The sequence below is a fragment of the Zalophus californianus genome, chromosome 10, assembly GCF_009762305.2.
Source record: "Zalophus californianus isolate mZalCal1 chromosome 10, mZalCal1.pri.v2, whole genome shotgun sequence".
In the NCBI taxonomy this organism is placed as follows: Eukaryota; Metazoa; Chordata; class Mammalia; order Carnivora; family Otariidae; genus Zalophus; species Zalophus californianus.
The window spans coordinates 111,011,919-111,030,333 of NC_045604.1; the positions used below are offsets into that span (position 1 = coordinate 111,011,919).

Genomic DNA, 18,415 nt, shown 5'->3' on the forward strand with positions numbered 1-18,415 from the left:
GAGAGAGGGAAGGGGCAGCGGGAGTGGGAGAGAGGACCTCGAGCAGAGTCGGACTCTGACTCGGGACTTGATCTCAAGACCCTGAGATCATGACCTGAGCCTCCAAAACCAAGAGTCAGACACTCAGCGGACTGAGCCACCCAGGGGCCCCCTCCTTTGTTCTTTTTAATACCATTTGACCTGAGTTCTAATTTCTCTAATACCTAATATAATATTGTTAAATCAGATTGATCATGGTTAACATTTGATATGTCTTTGTATCTGTTTACTTCAACCTTCCTACACAGGCGAGAAAATATTCCCTGTAAATCACATGTAATCAACAGCTTTAAAAAAAAAACCAATCTGAAAGGCTTTGTCCTTCATTAAGGTGAGTTTTAATCAGTCACATTTACTGAGACTACTCATCTGTTTGTAGTGGTCCTGATATCTTGTTTCATATATTTATTTCCTATGATTCTTCATTTTTTAAAAAAAACCTTCTTTTCCTATTCTTTCTTGGATTGATCTGATCCATTCCATTTTTTTCTCCAGTGTCTGGAAGCTATGCATTCAATTTCTATTCTTCTAGTGGCTACCCTTAACATTTTAACGTTTACTTAAGTGTACTTTTTCCTTATCTAGACTTAATCAGTAGGTATGTCCTTCTCCTGAACAAGGTAAGAAAATTAGTATACTTTTTATTCATTTCTTCACCACTCCCTCCCTCTCTCTTCTCTCCAAACCATCAATACCTCTCATTGTTGATGATTCTTGGAATTTTGTTCTGTGTTGTTAGTCAATATGAAACATTCTTTAGATTTAATAGTAAGGTTTAGCAAATTCTTTATTCATTTTTACTTCATTTGTGTATAGTTTTCTTACTGCTGGAGTATATCCTTTATCAAATTCTTTCACAGTGAGTAAGTGGCAAATTTGAGACCATAAGTGTCTACAAATGTCTTTGTCACTTGAAAGACTATGGTATAGAGTTTTACATTCAAAGTTATTTTCCCTCAGAATCTCGACTAGAAGTATTCTATTTTTTCTTTCAGGGCTCTTTCAGAATACTGTGTTGGAAGGTTTGTTTGTTGCTGTTTCTACTGGCACCCAGTGACCTCTTTAATTTGCTTTGCTTCAGTTACGGAGATCCCCTAATATTTCTTTGCATAGTGCCTCCCCCACCTTCTCTTAACATGAAACACCTGTTACTGAATGAATGCTGGCTATAGAAATACGACCATTAGCTTTTTCCCACCTACACAATATCCCACAGTCTGTCTGTGGCACATTCTAGAGGGGGGTTCCTAAGCTTGTTCTCCAATCGTGTCCACTGATTTCCTCCATTACTGCATTTTTGTCTCAACAGTCAGTCTTTACTTTCCAGGATATGCAGTTTTTACTGATGAAATCATTTCTTGTATCTCTCCTAAAACAATAATCTGTGTCTTCTCTATAGTTCTTTTCCATTTGCTCTCTTCAGTGCTTCCTCGAATGAGTGTTCTTTGCTGAATTTGTGTGTCTTTTTCCTGGGGCTTCCCAGCTACCCAGTGACTCTGAATGTCATGTGCATCTTTGTCCTGGAGATTCCAAGTGAGGATCCTGCTGTGGGAGAAGGGGCGGATGCGCCACTGGCCAGGATGCTCACATAGATGATCTTCGGGAAGGAGCACTCTCCTTTCCTCCTAGCGTACGGAGGAACCAACCACTCTTTGACTCCAACCCCAGTACGCACAGCTCTCACCTGCAGGCAACTGCATCCAGGGCCGAAGGGGGCTGGGATGAGCAAGTATGGTGTATGCAGACTCCTGAGGACAGAGCTGCCAGAGCTCAGTCAGTCTCCCTGCTTGGGCACCAGGCCCCACCCTACTCTCCCCGTCTCCCACACCTAGTTTGTAGGCTTCCTCTCAGGCACCCCCACCTGCTTTTGTCCTCCAGGAATTCCTCGGAATAATACATCCCTTTATGTCCTATCTGTGCCATCTATCGATCTTTCAATCATCTACCTGTCTTCATTTTTGTTTCTATTATTTGGAGTGAGAGGGAAAGACTATGGTAGATTCTTAGTCTGCCATCTGACCTAACCCCTCATATATTCTTCTGTATTTTCAGAAGAAGATATTGCAAAATAAAGCTAAATTGTCACTTTTATGTTTTCTAATAAATAAAGACACTCAAAGTTACGTGACTCACCTTAAAATTTCATGAGCAAAATATTTCTTAAATTACATTCTATTCTCATTGTCCCTATTCTGGGATATGGTCACCATCTTACTCTAGGATATCAGATCATCTTCAACAGTTAATAATGGGTACTGGTAATAAGTACAGGGACCGCAGGCAAGGAGATGAGCAGCAGACATAATTCACATTTACTGAATGTCTACTGTGTTTTAGGGGCTCTACCTATGTAATCTGATTTAATTTGCACAAATACTCTGTAAGGCATGGATTGTTATGTTTATTATTCACATTTTACAGATGGGGCATCTAAGGCTTGAAGAGTTGTGGTAACCTTCCTGCACTCACAGGACTGGGAAGAAGAGTCGAGATCAGGACAGAGGTCAGACGATTGCCAAACCCTGCTCCTCCACCAAAACCGGGCATCAGATTGCGCTCCTACAAGTTGTCCAAGAAAGTGAGATTTGCTATATCACTCTCAAGTGCTTTATTCCTTGGAGTTATCATCCCTATTCTCAAATTAAGAAATTTGTAAGGTTTATTGCTTAAAAAATAAAAGAAATGCATACATATACAGGTACATATACAAAATCTAATTAGAAAATTTTTCTAGCAAAACTTTCAATATTAAAATCACTTAATCAAAAAAAAAAAAACCCCACAAAGCCTATGAAACATAAGATAGAATAGGTTGTGAGGTCCTTGAGGATAGTCATCTTTATTACTATATCCCCAACAGCTGACACTCAATAAATGCCCTCCAAAATTGTTGAATAAATGAACAAACAAACTCCAGGATCTATACTCAGGACTGCAAATGTTTCCAAGATTAGTCTGAACAACAGATTGCTTTCCATCATTCCCACCAGCAAAATCAATATCAGCACGGGGCATCCTCCAAATGGCACATACCCGCTTCTCCACACTGCCGTGCAGGAGGACAGAACTAGTTAGTGTCACCACAAGCTAATCTTCTGCCTTCACATGAGGTGATTTCGCTCAGAAGGACTCTGGGGTCGGTGACTACTGTGACAAGGGTACATAGTATTTAAAGACAAAAAAACCCCATGTTTTTCTTTCCTTAAATAGCATGCCTTAAAGGTAAATTTCAAAAAACAAAATAAACAGTACCTCTTTCGCCTTTTATGAGACTCATACAACTGCTGTATGTCCAGTGGTCAGCTCTGTAACCACAGTGAGACAACCACAGCTTCCAAACATGCGCGGTGTCCTTCAAAGACACTCTGCCCTCATCACTCTGGGCTGGTCACTTCCAGGCTTCTACAGGACACTGACCAGAACCGTTTTTGGAATCGAAATTTCAAAATGACTTAAATAATCCCAAGAAAGAGCAAGAGTAGACCCCCACTCATGCACATTGCTTATCGTCAACAAGAGGACCCAGGAATTCTTATTTGGTTGTCCAAAAATGAGCTAGAAAAAGCAACCCTTCCTTCTCCTTTTGTTCACCCAGTTTAACTCCACTTCAGTTCCACAAGCAAGCTCTCAATGCCCCAGCAACATTAAATAGTTTAAAATATACCTCAAACACATATTTCCTATTAGGGACACATTTTTTTCTTATTTGTCAAAATCTGCCAGGGGTATGAGAATGAGCTGCTTTACTCATATATCTTACTCTTTAATAACAATGCCTTAAATCTTATTTTACTTCCTTTACTGGGTGTCTGAAGCAATTCAGCCATTTAGCTTTGATGTCCGGTCCTTCTCCAAAGGCCACATCTTCCATGTCTACCACGGCCACCTATGAGGACAGTCTCCTGGGAGACCGGGTGGGTAAACCCACTCCAAGGCTTCCCGTAAATCACGCCCACCTGCCCAATGCCAGCAACTGTCACTTAGCGAATGAGGCTCTTCTTAAAAATACACATCTTCGCAGTACTTGTATGACTGGCAAGTTTTCACATCAAAGATATTACTTATCTCAATTATTATTTCCTTGGGATTGGTATTTTCAAAATACAGCTCCATTAAAGGAAACACTGATGACAGAGTGAGAATGATACACACATGATACAAAGAAGCATATTATGCTTCTATCTTTATGGAAATATGAAGCATAAATTAGCTTTAACTGAGATTTTGAATATGTTAAATACTTATAACATCAGTAACATGAAGCCAAAATTAAATATCAGTTTCTTAAGAAATATGAAGAAAGGATAATTCCTTCATTAAAATGTTAATATCATCCAAATAATTCAATTTCTATAAAAGACTATATCATGTCTTCAAGAAAACATTGTCTCCTAAAAGCTTATTATTCATGGTAGATAGCATCTTTGTCTGCTCTTAACAAGCTTTAAATGCATTTTAATAAAATGATAATTTTTACTCCAACAAGTGAAACTTCCCACGTGTATTGTATAATTGTGAGCTACTAATAATGCACACATGGGTTTTTGTTTTTTTGTTTTTTGTTTTTTTTAGTTGGCCCACCAGACAATTTTTGGAAAATGTTTAAAGTGTCTTATTTTTATTAATAAAAACTATAATATACAATAATTAAAATAAGACAATAGTAAGATAAGTATCACTGTACTTAATAATTCTATAAGAGTAATAATTAAATAATAATAACTAAAATAGGAATCACTTTACTACATGTCAGGCCCTGTTGCACACTTTACATGGATTTAATGAACACTCCACTCCTGTGAGGTGGGTGTCGCTGTCCCCAGCATGAGACAGATGAGGAGCTAAGCAGAGGGGGTGCTCAGGAGCCATGTGGGGCCATGTGCCTGCCGGCAGTGCGGCCAGGCTCAGGCAGGCGGCCTGTCTCCAGGGCTGGTGTTCCTCACGCCAATGGGCCACCTCTGCTTACTGGCCTTGGTTATAGGACAGCAGTTTGGAAAACGGTAATGAAATTATAGAAGGATATGCCTTCCATATATTTTTAAAGATTTTATTTATTTATTTGACAAAGAGAGCAAGCACGCAGGGGGAGCGGCAGAGGGAGAGGGAGAAGCAGGCTCCCCACTGAGCAGGGAGCCCCATGCAGGGCTTGATCCCAGGACCTTGGGATCATGACCTGCCCAAAGGCAGACACCTAACCGACTGAGCCACACAGGTGCCCCTGCCTTCCACATTTTGACTTGCCAGGCAACATCAAAGAAACTGTGCTATGTCTCCAGTTCCTACCCTACTTGTGAATTATTGGTAATTTCAACTTGTGAAAATATACATTATTATTCCTAACTTCTGAATTCTCTTTTTGTAAAGCTAATATGTTATTGTGGTGCCAAACACTGCCTTCATAATTAAAGGTCTGTCGGCTTCTCTGGTATACACTCCCTATGGGAGCCTCCACACAGCTTTTTAAAAAAGATTGACTTATGATTTTTGAAAGTTACATATAGGTACAATAACAAGAAGAGAAACCAATGATCCCATACCCAAAGGACGGCGTGTTGTACTCTAGCTGATGGCTGCTATCAGCAACATTCCAATCTATTACCAAAATGTGTGCCCTGTCAGAATCATTCGTCAAAATGAATTCTACTTCCTGCTTTAAACTGAAATTCACCAGTCAGTATAAGGCTCAAGAGAGCTTCCACATGCATAATATTTTCTTGCCATATTCTCTCAAGTCAAAAAATTACCCTCTCAATCGATGAATATAATATCAAGCTGTTTAAACAGATTTTCCTCAAGAAAATGATCTTTCTAAAGAATAGTAAGTCAATTTTCTTACAAATATTCAAGAGGTTTAATTTCTTGGCATCTGAAACTATCAATTCTATTCCAAGCAGTATACTGGACATTGTGCTTAACCTAAGGACCCAAGGTCAGAAGGGGGGTAATGTCTGGAAAGGAGCTCAGGCCTTGACAGGTGAGGCAGGTGCACAGACCGCCATACGGGAGGCATAAGGACAGAGGTATGAATCTGCTCAGGCCTAGACATGATTTCACAAGAGACGGAACATGGGAGCCATCCTGAAGCTGTTGAGGGCAGAAGTAAAGGGAGTGAGGGCACTCCAGGCTAGGGGACTTGTTCAAAGAAGAGGAGAGCAGGAGAGGGGTGCATTAATTTGGGGAGGAGGGAAAATTTGTTAAAACTGAAAATCTACACATAGGCTGGGACAGGTGTGAAGAGTCTTAAACACCAGGCAAGGAGGAAAGACTTTAAGTTCTGAAGAAGGGAAGTGGCATAGAAAGTGAACTCCGTTGCCTGGGGTTGGGTACCTGCCAGAGGAGGCCACTGCAACAGTCCAGAGTGGTCTTCACACACCAGGGCACCTCTGACCTGGGGGTAAGGTGATGCAAGGAACGTTCTAAGCACAGACAGTTTTAAGAGAATCAATTTCCAGATCTTCAACTTCCATATGTATTTTTCCCTAAAACTATCTGCCTGAGAAGCCTGAGCTTCAGGCCCTCCCTCCACCTTCCCCTTCACCACTTTCCTGACACTTGAAAAGGAAAGGCTAACGTCTTTCCATACTGAATCCTAAGGACTTGTCACATTGAATAAAACTCCTCTGGGTCCCAAACCAAAGAACCAATTTGAGTTCCTTTCATTAAGGTACCAAAACATAAATACCCTTGAACCCATCTCATTAAGAGAGATGGTTCCATTAAAATTTGTTTAATAATTATTTATGAAATTTATAATATACTTAATGATATTCTGATCAACCTTTGCAAGAAAGTATGATAGGGTGATCAATGACAATTTTTGAAGCATAAAAGAACATTATAGCGGGATAAAATTCTGTGGGGTGGGGGAGGCAGAGGTCAATAATGTACCAGCACACCCTCCAACTGTCCAAGAAAACATTTTTCAAGTACTCTAGAAATAGATGTCGATATCAAATCACTATGGTAATTAGCTATTCCAGTGGATCCATTCCGAAGAATGAAGTGACAATTTTACTTTTAAATGTCAATATTTACAATAATATCCCTTGCAACTATTTACACTTATGATAGTCATTAAAAATGCACAAGGAGGTAGAGGGCTTTCACAACTTCTTTCATGAAGAAGAGCAGCAAAAGTGCCCAGAGCCCCACCCCAGGGTGGAGATGATGAGAGCATGATGAGCATGGCAATCGGGGCACAGCAGGAACCGCGAAGCACGTGGAGGCTGAAATATTGGGCTTTGTAGCTGCACACCAGGTTCGAATCCTGCCTCTACCACTTACTAGTCTTGTGGCCTTGACTAGCCCTACATCTGCAGGTTCCTCTGTAAAATACCTCCCTCAGCACAGCATGTTATAGGCCCCGGGAAATGCTAAATAAAATTACTACTATTTCAGAAATAGAACCGACGGAGTTTGGGAGCTTAATGGAACTAGGTGAGGAATTTAAGACGATCCTCTGATTTCCAGTTTTAAGAGGTCTCAGTTGCTAGTGAGAGAGCACTGGGTCTGGACAAGAAATGAGGCCTGGCATCACCCAGACGTTGGTCTAAAGAGTCTGTGGGACATCTGGCCATGTGAGACCCCAGCAGCAAAGCACACAATCATGAGAGCAGACTTGGGGCTCCAGTCCCAAGTGATCCCCACTAAGAGGAAAGAGCTGTGAGGCAAAAGGACAGCTCCCCCAGCAGGACATTTAACGGGGAGGGGGTGCAAAAGAGAGTCGAAGAGAAATCCTGAGCAAGGGCTGCCTGCGAGTTAGAAAAGCTAGAACATGGGGTGCTGAGGAGGGCAGCCAGCCTCATCGAGAGGCCGAGGAGACCAGCACGGAGCCCAAGATCTGGAGACAAGCAGGTCACTTCTGACCCGTCAGTGGCAGCGCCAGTGGGGAGCAAACCCCAGAGGACCGTGAAAGGCGAAGGCCCGGGAAATGGAGTCTGGGGGTGTCTGATGGCAATCGGGGCTTGACATGACGTCGAGGAGAAGGCACTAAGTATGCCTACAGATGTGCGGGGGCAGGTGGGAGGACAAAGGACAAGGTAGAGCCAAGCTCCTGGAGAAGGCGGGGTCAGGGAAGTGGGGGGGGGTCCTCAGGCTTGAACAGGAGCAGAAATGCCCTTCTGGGACAGGAGGGAGGCAAATAGGACGTGTCAACACACACAGATTTGGAGGGACTTTATAGAAGGGTGGCTGGCTATTTCTCAAAGAATCAGGGAGGTGAGCAGGGAGCAGGGGCTTGGGGAAAGGGCATCCAAACGCCAGCTCTGCTGGGAGATGGGCACTTTACATTATGTTCAGAAATGACCTATCGCAGATAATCCAACCCCTTAAAGAAATGTCCTTCTCTTTTTAAAATCAGAGGGCAGAATTCCCTTAACACATTTAGAATTCATACCTTATGCTCTACTTATTTTTATGTAATAAACATTATTTATAGGAAACCTTCATTGAGATCCCTTTAAGCAGTATATTAACTACATACCCAAAGGGACACGCCAGCACATTTTTCTTTTCCTGTGTGTGCGTATGCACATGCATGTGGTTGGGTGTGTGTCCCCTGCGAGCTCTTTTATTATTCAGCTCAGGAAAGTGAGTGTCATTTATCAGCAACCTAAACTTAAAGTTAACAAAATTTGTACAGCTCTCTTGCCTCCTGCTATGTGCAAGTTACTCTCATTTACTTCAAACAGAAACGCAAATTCGTTATCAAGAAATACAAAGCCACCGTTTCTTCTTTAAGTAATCGGGGATATGGTCTAAAATAATTAAATTGGATTTCTGTAAGGTTGTATATAGGAGAGCAGTTCAAATAAAATATCATTTCTACTGAACTTATTCCAAAAACCACAATTTCAATCTGCTTATACTGATGATCCAGTCACTTTCTAAATGTATCCAGTAATTTTCTCTATCCACTCAAATATGTTATTTTATTTGTATTATTTTGGGGCTCGTATAGCAAGCAACCTGTTCAGTGTTAAATAAATATGCCCTGCAAATGGAATTTCTGTTTAATTGACTAGGCTACATTTGTTAAAAAGAAAAAAACCATGTGTCTGAGAGAATCCTCTCTGGGATGCTGGAGGGAGACCCACAGCTTCAGGGACACTGAATCAAGAGCCAGGTTTTTTTTTTTTTTTAGGGCAGCTTTGGATCTGTTTTCAAGTCTGACCAGCTCTACAGCTGCTCCGGCCTCCATTCTGCTGCTGGGCTTGGCTGAAGACTTGGGAGTCTCAGATGAAGCTTTTCCTCTCCTCCCACCCTTCAGCCTGAAGTAGCTTTGTCTTCCAACTCTGCTCCCCTCCCTCTCTGCTGTCCCCAACTGGGCACATCCCTGAGAACGTTCTGGGTCATTGCTCTCGAGCCACCCTGGCTTCTCTGCCTTACCTCCCTGGGCCAGGCCATTGAGCCCTGTACCTTGTGTGAAAACAGACATTCTGTTGAAGCATAGATTCTGACTAATAAAGGATTATGTTAAAAGCCCTTTTCTTAAAACAACAACAACATTTATTTGGTAATGAATGGATTAATTCAGGAGGTTCTACTCATAATGGATTTTGAATACAGGATCACACATTTTATTAAAATTAGGCTCTTGTTTAACCAGACCAAATCAGAAACATGGTAGGTAAATAGATTTGACTTTTGTCTCCAATGCCTTAGGCAAACAACTATGTCAAATGCATGCTGAAGAGCTGCATTAAGTTAAGTGGTACTTTTAAAAGCGTTTTCTCTCTCTCTCTCTCTAAATTCTTCATTATTGAAATTATAGTTAAGGAAGTGGATTTTTCTTTGGCTTAGTGACATTTGGTTTCACAGTTGCCTGTTGCAAAAGACATTAAGTTGCACAAAGCTGGCTATCTAGGGAAGATCAGCAAAGGTGTAGACTTCAAGCTTGACTGACTGTTCCCTGAGAACCAGGGCAGCACATCCAGGGGTCCCCCTTCAGGGAAGCACATCTGGGGCCCCCCTCAAGGTAAGCACATCCAGGGGCCCCCTCGGGGTCAGCACATTGGGGGGCTCCCCTCCAGGTCAGCACATCTGGGGATCCCTCCAGGGCAGCACATCCAGGGGCCCCTTCCAGGCCAGCACATCTGGGGATCCCTCCAAGGCAGCACATCCGGGGGACCCCCTCCAGGGCGGCACATTCAGGGGAACCCTCCAGGACAGCCCATCCAGGGATCCCTCCAGGGCAGCACATCCAGGGTCTCCCCTAGGTCTTAGTCATTAGTTTGCAGTGGACCTGATACCTGAGTTTACTGTTCTCTCATCTACTACCCATCCGTACGTTTGCCTAGGCCTTTACGACTTAGAATTTTGATTGCCATTCTACATTGAGCTAAGAAAATGTTTAATCAGTATAACATTTACATAAACGTTGCATATATTTTTCATATATCCTATAAAGATTTAATTTTGTTGGGCCCATAAAACAGAAGTTTAGATAGGGCTCACCTGGTTCACAGTCCTCATTTTACAGATGAGAAAACTGAGGCCTACATCACCAGCAGCCAAATGCCTACAGAGCCTCACCCTACAGTGGGTTCTCTCTGAAACAGACACACGTTCTGGACCCTGAGGCTGGCTTTATAATAGGGCCCTTTCGTCGAACAGTGTCTGAGTGCCCGTGATAATACTGTTTCAGTTCTTAAAGAAACTAATTAATTTTCATCAAAAGCATTATGAATAAAAAAAATCAGATGTGCTTAAAAATGAATTAAAACTAATGAAGGAATATCATCAGTTGAAAACAGGTTGATTTTAGTTAATTCAGAGAAGAAAGAGCCAAGTCCTACTTGCAGGTGATAGGGTTTTAACAATTTCTTCTTCACAATAAAGGCTCTTTTCTTAAATAGCTAGAGACAAAGTTAATAAATCATATCCCATCTGTAGTCATAAAGAAGACAATCTAAAACCAGAATATTCAACTTGGTCCAGAACACAAAGCAATGTGAGCCCATGCGATGTGGAATTCTGAAGTAAATGTAAGTCAACAGAAATTCGAGTAAAGTGGTTCTGGTTTTCCCTTTGGGGTTCGTTAGCACCGACCTCCATGCTACCAGGAGGACTGGCCTATAAGCCTGTTAGTCCGGCTGAAGCCCAGCATGGAGGAAGTCAAGAACACGAGGAAGGCACGGCTGCCCTGAGCTACAAAGTTCCTCGATCATGAAGTACCTGAAGGCTGCTCATGAGATCCACTTTTTCCTGAGTCCGAACAGACTGAGGGGTGTAGGCAGGTGCTAGATGAATCTTCACCAAATAGGACTATGAGCTGGGCCACCTTCCTCTCCATCGTTGACCTACGTTCTTCTGAGAATCCTTCTCTGATGAGACACGTTTGGTTGGCGCTGGACCTCCACAAGGAGCACACACAATGTCTTGGCTGCCCCTGTGGTGACACCACATGTTCTTTGCTAGACAGAGTCAAACAATCCCGTCTGCACCTGGGTTGAGCACTGTGAGGGAGGCAAACTCCAGTGGCGCAGGACGGCGGGAAACAACTTCGCAGTGGCCAGACTCCAGCTGGTCTGGTAGTTTGTCCGGCGGGGTGACCCAGAACTTCGTCAGAGTGTTTAGTTGACTTGCCCCAGTTGCTACGGCTGCCCACTGCCTCTGATTGTTGGGTGTGGAAGCAGCGGGGACATACCAGAGAATCACCCAGGTTCAGATTCCTCCCTGCCCTGTTGCGTGGCAATGGCTCAGGCTCCTCCTGGTCATTGGCGCCAGTTCCTCAATCTCTGTCCTTGACTGTTGGTCCAGGGAAACCTGGTGCACCCCTTGCTAGAGGCACTGTCTCCCATGATGCAGGAGCTCCAAGAGGGCAGAGCCCAGGGTTTAGGGACAGGAAGCATAAACCCAGGACTGGGTCGGGGGTGAGCGCTGCCTGCAGCTCTGCCCAGTGGGAGGATTCCCCTTCCCCAGTGTCTTCACGGCCATGTACTACCAAGCATATTTCGGCTGGGGCCAGCTGGTGGTCCTGACCCACCTGGGAATCAGTCCTGGGGCTTTCACTCCTTTGTCCGTTGGTTTTAAGGACCCTTTCCCACAGAGGCTATGCTCACGAGATGCGGAAGAGGTGTCAGTGCTGAAGAGGTATGTGCCAGAGGAGTCTGGGGTTACCTTTCATGTAATTACTGCCTTCTCTATCTGCCTGGGCCAGGTCATCTCCACCAGACCATCCTCATGACTTAGAGGGCCTCACAATACCTGGCTTATGACGGGCAGTTTTGGGAACTGGTCACTTGGTGCTCAGTGTCTACAAGGGCCCAGAAACTCACTAGAGTGAGATGCCTGTCCTTCTTGAATGATGAACAGTGCTCCGCTACAGAAGGAATGAGCTTGCTCCAGTCTGGGGCCCCAGGGGCCCCAAATTGCAACTCTTCCCCTGGGGCCTACCACAGACACGCACGGCATCCCTCCCAACACGGATGCCTCTGGCACCATCAGATCCGCCGGATCAAATGATGTGAGCCACTGGGGAATTTTGCACCTGGATCTACTGGACAGTCCTCTCAGATCTGGTTTCAGCCTTCTGAACCCCCCAGTGCATGGCTAGGGGACGTGTTTCCAAGGGCTGTGTGTGCATGTGGCACAAGGGAAGATGTAAGGCGCTATCGGGTCACGCCTGCATAAAATCAGCCGGACAGCCAGGGCTCCTGGCAGAACAGGGGCCTGCAGGTTGGAGACAGATGGAGGTTTCGATGGAAGTTTAGCAGCGACTCTCTCATTAGGCTGGGCCTCTGGGTATTCAGCTCCTAGCCATCTCCCTAAATTGACCTGAGGATCAGAGTTGGTCCATGTGGATTCTCTCTAGAGCAGTCCTTCCCAAATTTTAGTGAGCACCAGAATCACCTGAGAGTTTGTTAAAATCCAGATGCCTAGGTCCTCCTCCCAGGGATTCTGGTCAGTAGGTCTGGGTGGGAGCCTGAGAATTTGCATGTCTGCCAAATGTCCAGGTGATGCTGCTGCTGCTGGGCGCTGGACCATCTTTGAGCAGCTCTGCTTTAGAACGCTGCTATTCTAGCAGCAGCAGCAGCCCCGGGAACTTGGTAGAACTCCTGGCTTCCTCAAACCTGAATGTGCTTATGAATCACCTAAGAATCTAGTTCAGATGCAGAATCTGACTCAGTAGGACTGAGGTGGAGCTCAAAATTCTGCATTTCTAACAAGGTCCCAAGATGATGCTTATATCCCTGGTCCAAGGACCACACGTCGACTTAAACCAAACAATTCGAAACCCTGGCTATATAGTAAGATCACCTGGGTGCTTTCAAGAAAAGTCCTGAACCAGCCCAGGTGATTTCCATGGGCACTTAGGGTTAAGAAACTGTCACACACTTAAAATATTTTTGTTCTACTTTGTCACTTTTCATATGATTATTGTTTAATATACTGGCCTGGCACTTTTATATATTTTGTGAGATTTGTGCTCCGTCTGACCTTCTGGTTTTCTCACTGTCCCGGCACCCTTGGCAGGACCGTTTGGGGGTTCTGGTATCCCTCCTCTGCTTCATCTGTCATTTGTAAACCAATCACACAACTCGCGTCCGGGATTTTTGCCCATTTAGTCCATAAAAGAATTTTGAAAAACTATATCCCCTTCACATAAACTTTACATTTAAATATTTACCTTTAATTCTAGTGTATTTTAAGTGAAACTTTAGATCCCTCTTTTAAATGTATCCAAAGAGACCTAGACAAGATTGTAATTTCATACCAACTATCATTCATCCTAAAATCTCCTTTTTAATACCTGGAAATTTTACATCATTCCTTTTTCTCAATCCATGCGTAGAATTTTATTTACTGTCATATATATTATGTTTGAAAGTCTTTTATCACACTTCTCTACACAAGAAAGGATAGATATTTGATTTTTTTTTTTCAAATTCCATGACCCAACAACTCTAAATGTTAAAAAAATTCTGGTTGGTCATTCATTATAACTATTAGTAATAATAATCACACCAACATTCATCATTACAAATTTTGACAAATATTGAACATGAAAAAGCATACATTTATTGGAAATACATCTCTTAGTGGATGAATGGGACTTTTAAAAAAATTCGTTCATGTATTCATGGATGAATATTTCTTCCTGCTAAAATGAGAAAGCATTCAGCATCAATTTTATTTCTATTTTTTGGTTTTTATAAACGTATGCATTGAGAAAACTTATTTTCATACATAAGCAGATGGGACTGGAAGGAGTTTTGTTAGAACAGTGTCAATTCCTTGACATCATTCCAATGACCATGCCCCAAATTACAGAGTAATTTATCATCAAACATTATTTCTAATGATCTATTGGCTGACAACTTGATGAGGTCCTCCTTCAATTTTGCTGGAAGCTGGGAACTGTAGCCTGACTTTAAATAGGATTTCTTACCCCATTGTTAAAGTCACCCACTTTCTCAGCACTGGCCTGTCTTTGGAATTGTCCTTGGTCTGGCAGGCGGAGGGCTCGACAGTCCAGAGCAATGCACCAGGGAAGATGAGGGGGTCCTGGAGACTGTGAAGGGAGGTGGGAGAGGACCTTGTGGCAGGAGACACTTCCTCGGGCAGAGCCCTCTGGGAGAGAGGATGTGTGTCCATCATGGGAGCTGAGTTTGATAGAACATCCATAACGGAAGGCCCCTGTAGTGACAGCCCTGATTGGAGATCCCTGATCTAGATTACCCCATCTGTTCGTGGTGAGCAGTGTTGACATGCCTTCGCCCAAACTCCTGCCTGCAGGCACCAAGCAGACAGGCAGCACAAATAACCCCATTGGGCAGCGTGAGCTACTCTCCACCTTCCTTGTCTAACACTTTCATTTCCCTATTTTGGGTAGAGACTGGGGAGAGCAAGAGAGTTCTCTACTCTAAGAAAAACAACAGTATGAACGTTATAATAAATCATGCCTGCCTGGTGTCCTTATTAGGGACACAGCCCAGGAGAGTTGGGGTCACGGCCAGAGAGGCAGGTGTGCATGGAAAGTGAGCCACATCTACTCTGCTCACGCTAACTGCTGCCTTGAGGGGAATGTGGGTCCAGGTCAGCAGATCTTCAATGTTTTGTGGAGTCCCCTGGTTTTTAAAGTGTTGTTCATATTTCCCAACAGTTACATTTGGGCCCCCTGGTAGGGCAGAGCTTTGTTCTTATCTTGGAAGTTGGTATGTCTCAAGTCTGTGAATAGAGGAGCTTCTGTGGACCCCTTTGTCGGGGTGGCCTTCCTCCCCAGCTCTTCATCTAACTGCTCCTACTCAACCTTAAGGTCACAGTTAAATATCAGTTCCTCGGGGGAAACCTTCCGGGTCCCCCCAGACCTGTGTGGGTGCTCCCATGCTGGGGTTTTCATAGTGACTTGTGCTTCTCTCTTAATTTCTCACTCTAAAACACCTGCCCCTTACGATGCTTTAAATCTGCAATAATTTAGGGGTGCCTAAATTTTAGGGTGGCTCGGTTGGTTAAGTGTCTCACTCTTGATTTTGGCTCAGGTCATTATCTCAGGGTTGTGAGATTGAGCCCTGCATTGGGCTCCATGCTGGGTATGGTGCCTGCTTAAGATTCTCTCTCTGGATCACTACATCAAAAACTAATGATGTATTGGGGCGCCTGGGTGGCTCAGTCGTTAAGCGTCTGCCTTCGGCTCAGGTCATGATCCCAGGGTCTTGGGATCGAGCCCCACATCGGGCTCCCTGCTCTGCGGGAAGCCTGCTTCGCTTCTCCCTCTCCCACTCCTCCTGCTTGTGTTCCCTCTCTCACTGTGTCTCTCTCTGTCAAATAAATAAATAAAATCTTTAAAAAAAAAAAAAACTAATGATGTATTGTACGGTGACTAACATAACAAAATAAAATTAAAAAAAAAAAAGATTCTCTCTCTGCTGCTCCCCACATGTCCCCCACACTCTCTCTAAAAAAAAAATAAAGAAATCTGCAATGATTTAAAATCCACAATGAATATTTTCCCCAAATGCTGCACTCCACAGGAAAATGGAAGCCTCGGCCCCCAGAGAATGCTCTCAAATGCAGACTGTCCAAACTGAGAACGTGGGCCAGCTCATCAGGTATTATTTAAAACTGGAAGAGTTTCTCTCAACTTTGAAATAGTGACTCATGTATTTTTAGGGGTATCGTGTGGACTAAATGAAACACGGCCCACAGGTGGCTAAAGTGGGCATGTCATCCAGAGCGATACTGTACTTCAGGAAAGCCACAAGGAGGGGGTAGTTGTTATGCACTGAACTGTGTCCCCCTGAAAGTCGTATGTGGAAACCCTAATCTCCAGTATGTATTTGGAGAAAGGGCCTCTAACGAGGTAATTAAAGAAGAATGAGGTCATAGGGATGGGGCCCTAATTTGATGGGACTGGTGTCCTCATGAGAGGAAAAGACACTGGATTTCTCTCCCGCTCTCCACGCGCGCACAGGAAAAGCCGTGTGAGGACAGAGTGAAAGCAGCTGTCGGCAAGCCAGCAGAAGGGGTTGACCCTGCCGGCACTGTGTTCTCAGACTTCTAGCCTCCAGAACTGTGAGCAAATAAACGTCCGTGGTTTAGAACCCCGATCGGTGGCATCCTGTTGTGGCAGCTCTAGCGGCCCAATGTCATAGTCGTAACTTACACATCGGAGTTATTTTATGTATATAAGTGATATACCTAACTTCAACATAAGTTGTAAGGAAATCAATTTTTACAAATCACATATTGAATGGCTTAGAAATGAAGAACTTTTATTAATAGTCCATTTGTAAAGCAACTCATCTTTTAAATTACAGTCTGACATACGGGGCTCACAGAGCAAGGGTGCCGGCATTCCTTCTGGTGGTTCAGGCAGTTTTGCCCACGGAAGGGCCCTGCTCATGAGAATAATGAGGCCTATGGCTTGAAAGCTGGAATTCTACTGACTGGTTCTATTTCTCACATAATCCATCTCTTGAAAATTTCCCCTATTTTCTCTATATAAGTCTACAGCAATGGCCATATAAGTAAGATCTATTAGAGCTCTTCCCCCCGAAGTGTTTCTTAAATATACAATCTTGCCTATCTTTATATTTACCAGCCCAACCTTTCACAGCACACAAAGGATTAGAATTGGAAGCGGCAGACACTCAGGATGAATAGGAAAATTACTATTCCCTAACTTAGGACATCCCATACCATATTAAACATGTTTATTGGCCTTTCTGTCCCACCAACAAAAGCTGTGAGGGCAGAAACCCGTCCACCTGGATCACTGTTACATTGTCAACGCCCAACATAGTGCTGGCAGTTACCAGGTACTTAATAAATACATGCTGAGTGAGCACAATTAAAGGATGGATGGATGGATGGACAGATGGACCACAGATCTGTGTTCTGGAAGAAGCAGGGATTCAGGTGAAACGTTCAGGGTCAGGGAAGAGGTGGAAACACAGAAAGGCAGTGAGAGGTCTCTCTAGGGAAATGAGGAGAAGATCCTGCTTTGGACAGGACATCTAAGGAGACAGGCTAATTTAATTGCCAAGTGAAACGGTGCAGCAACACAGTGGATGTCATTCTCAGGGCACAGTGTCCCGAGCACTGCGTCAGACCGGGCGCAGCATGGCCAGCTGCATGAGCGACAGGGCCACACAGAAGGGAAGCCGGTGACCAGCACAGGACAAAGGGAAGTCAGTAACTGAGGCGATGCCTGGGGACATGCCTTCCATTTCAGGGCATCTGACTAAATCAGGCCAGTAAGTTGAACAATTAGGAGATAATCAGAAAGTCACAGCCATCGAGGACTTACATCATTTCATGCAACTTTCCACTTGAAGACTGAATGCTCAGACTGGCACTGAGGTCTGGAGAGAACATCTGAGCGAAGTGATGCATCAAGTCACAAGAATGAATGAGTTCTCCAGGGTGAAGACAAAAGAGCCGAAAAACAAAATGAAACACTGCACCCAAGGCCTACAAACAATGGCTAGGGGTCAGGAGAACCAGAAGGAGCCATGGACACCAAAAGAGCAGGAGCGGGACGGAGCTGGTGAGCAGGCTCGTGAGGAGGTGGAGACAGAGGGGGGATCGGGATGGGATGCTGCCCAGGGCTGAGCCGCGAAGATGGGAAGGCGGTGAGCTGGGTTCTAAGCCCTCTTGCTCCTTCACTGAACGAGCACTCACAAGGCCCCACTGTTTGTCATGCGCGCCTCCCATTGCTTGGGGAATGAGAACAAAAAGACTACCCTCGTGGAACGTGCATTCTGTTAAGAGATCGAGATGGGACACTTATTGGGAATGAGCATGTGGGAAATGCAGTCTTGCTGGGGACATTGGTATTGAAAACAGGGAGCAGACGACAGGACATGTGGTGCCAACCATCCTCAGTCAAAAAGAGCGTTGTTCCACCCCAAAACTCCTTGCCTTCATCGCG

General features: G+C 44.1%; 1 protein-coding gene across 4 annotated transcripts in view; it reads right to left on the reverse strand.

Moving 5' to 3' along the window:
• Positions 1 to 18,415, reverse strand: part of SDK1 (sidekick cell adhesion molecule 1) — an 887,311-nt gene that overhangs the window by 320,586 nt on the left and 548,310 nt on the right. Inside the window, exon 1 of one of the 4 annotated variants that reach the window (XM_027612941.2) lies at positions 11,215 to 11,309. The exons of the other annotated variants lie outside the window; for them this stretch is intronic. The gene's annotated coding sequence lies outside the window, so the exon portion shown is untranslated. Of the gene's footprint in view, positions 1 to 11,214; positions 11,310 to 18,415 lie in introns of those variants that run through there. 4 annotated transcript variants of the gene reach the window in all.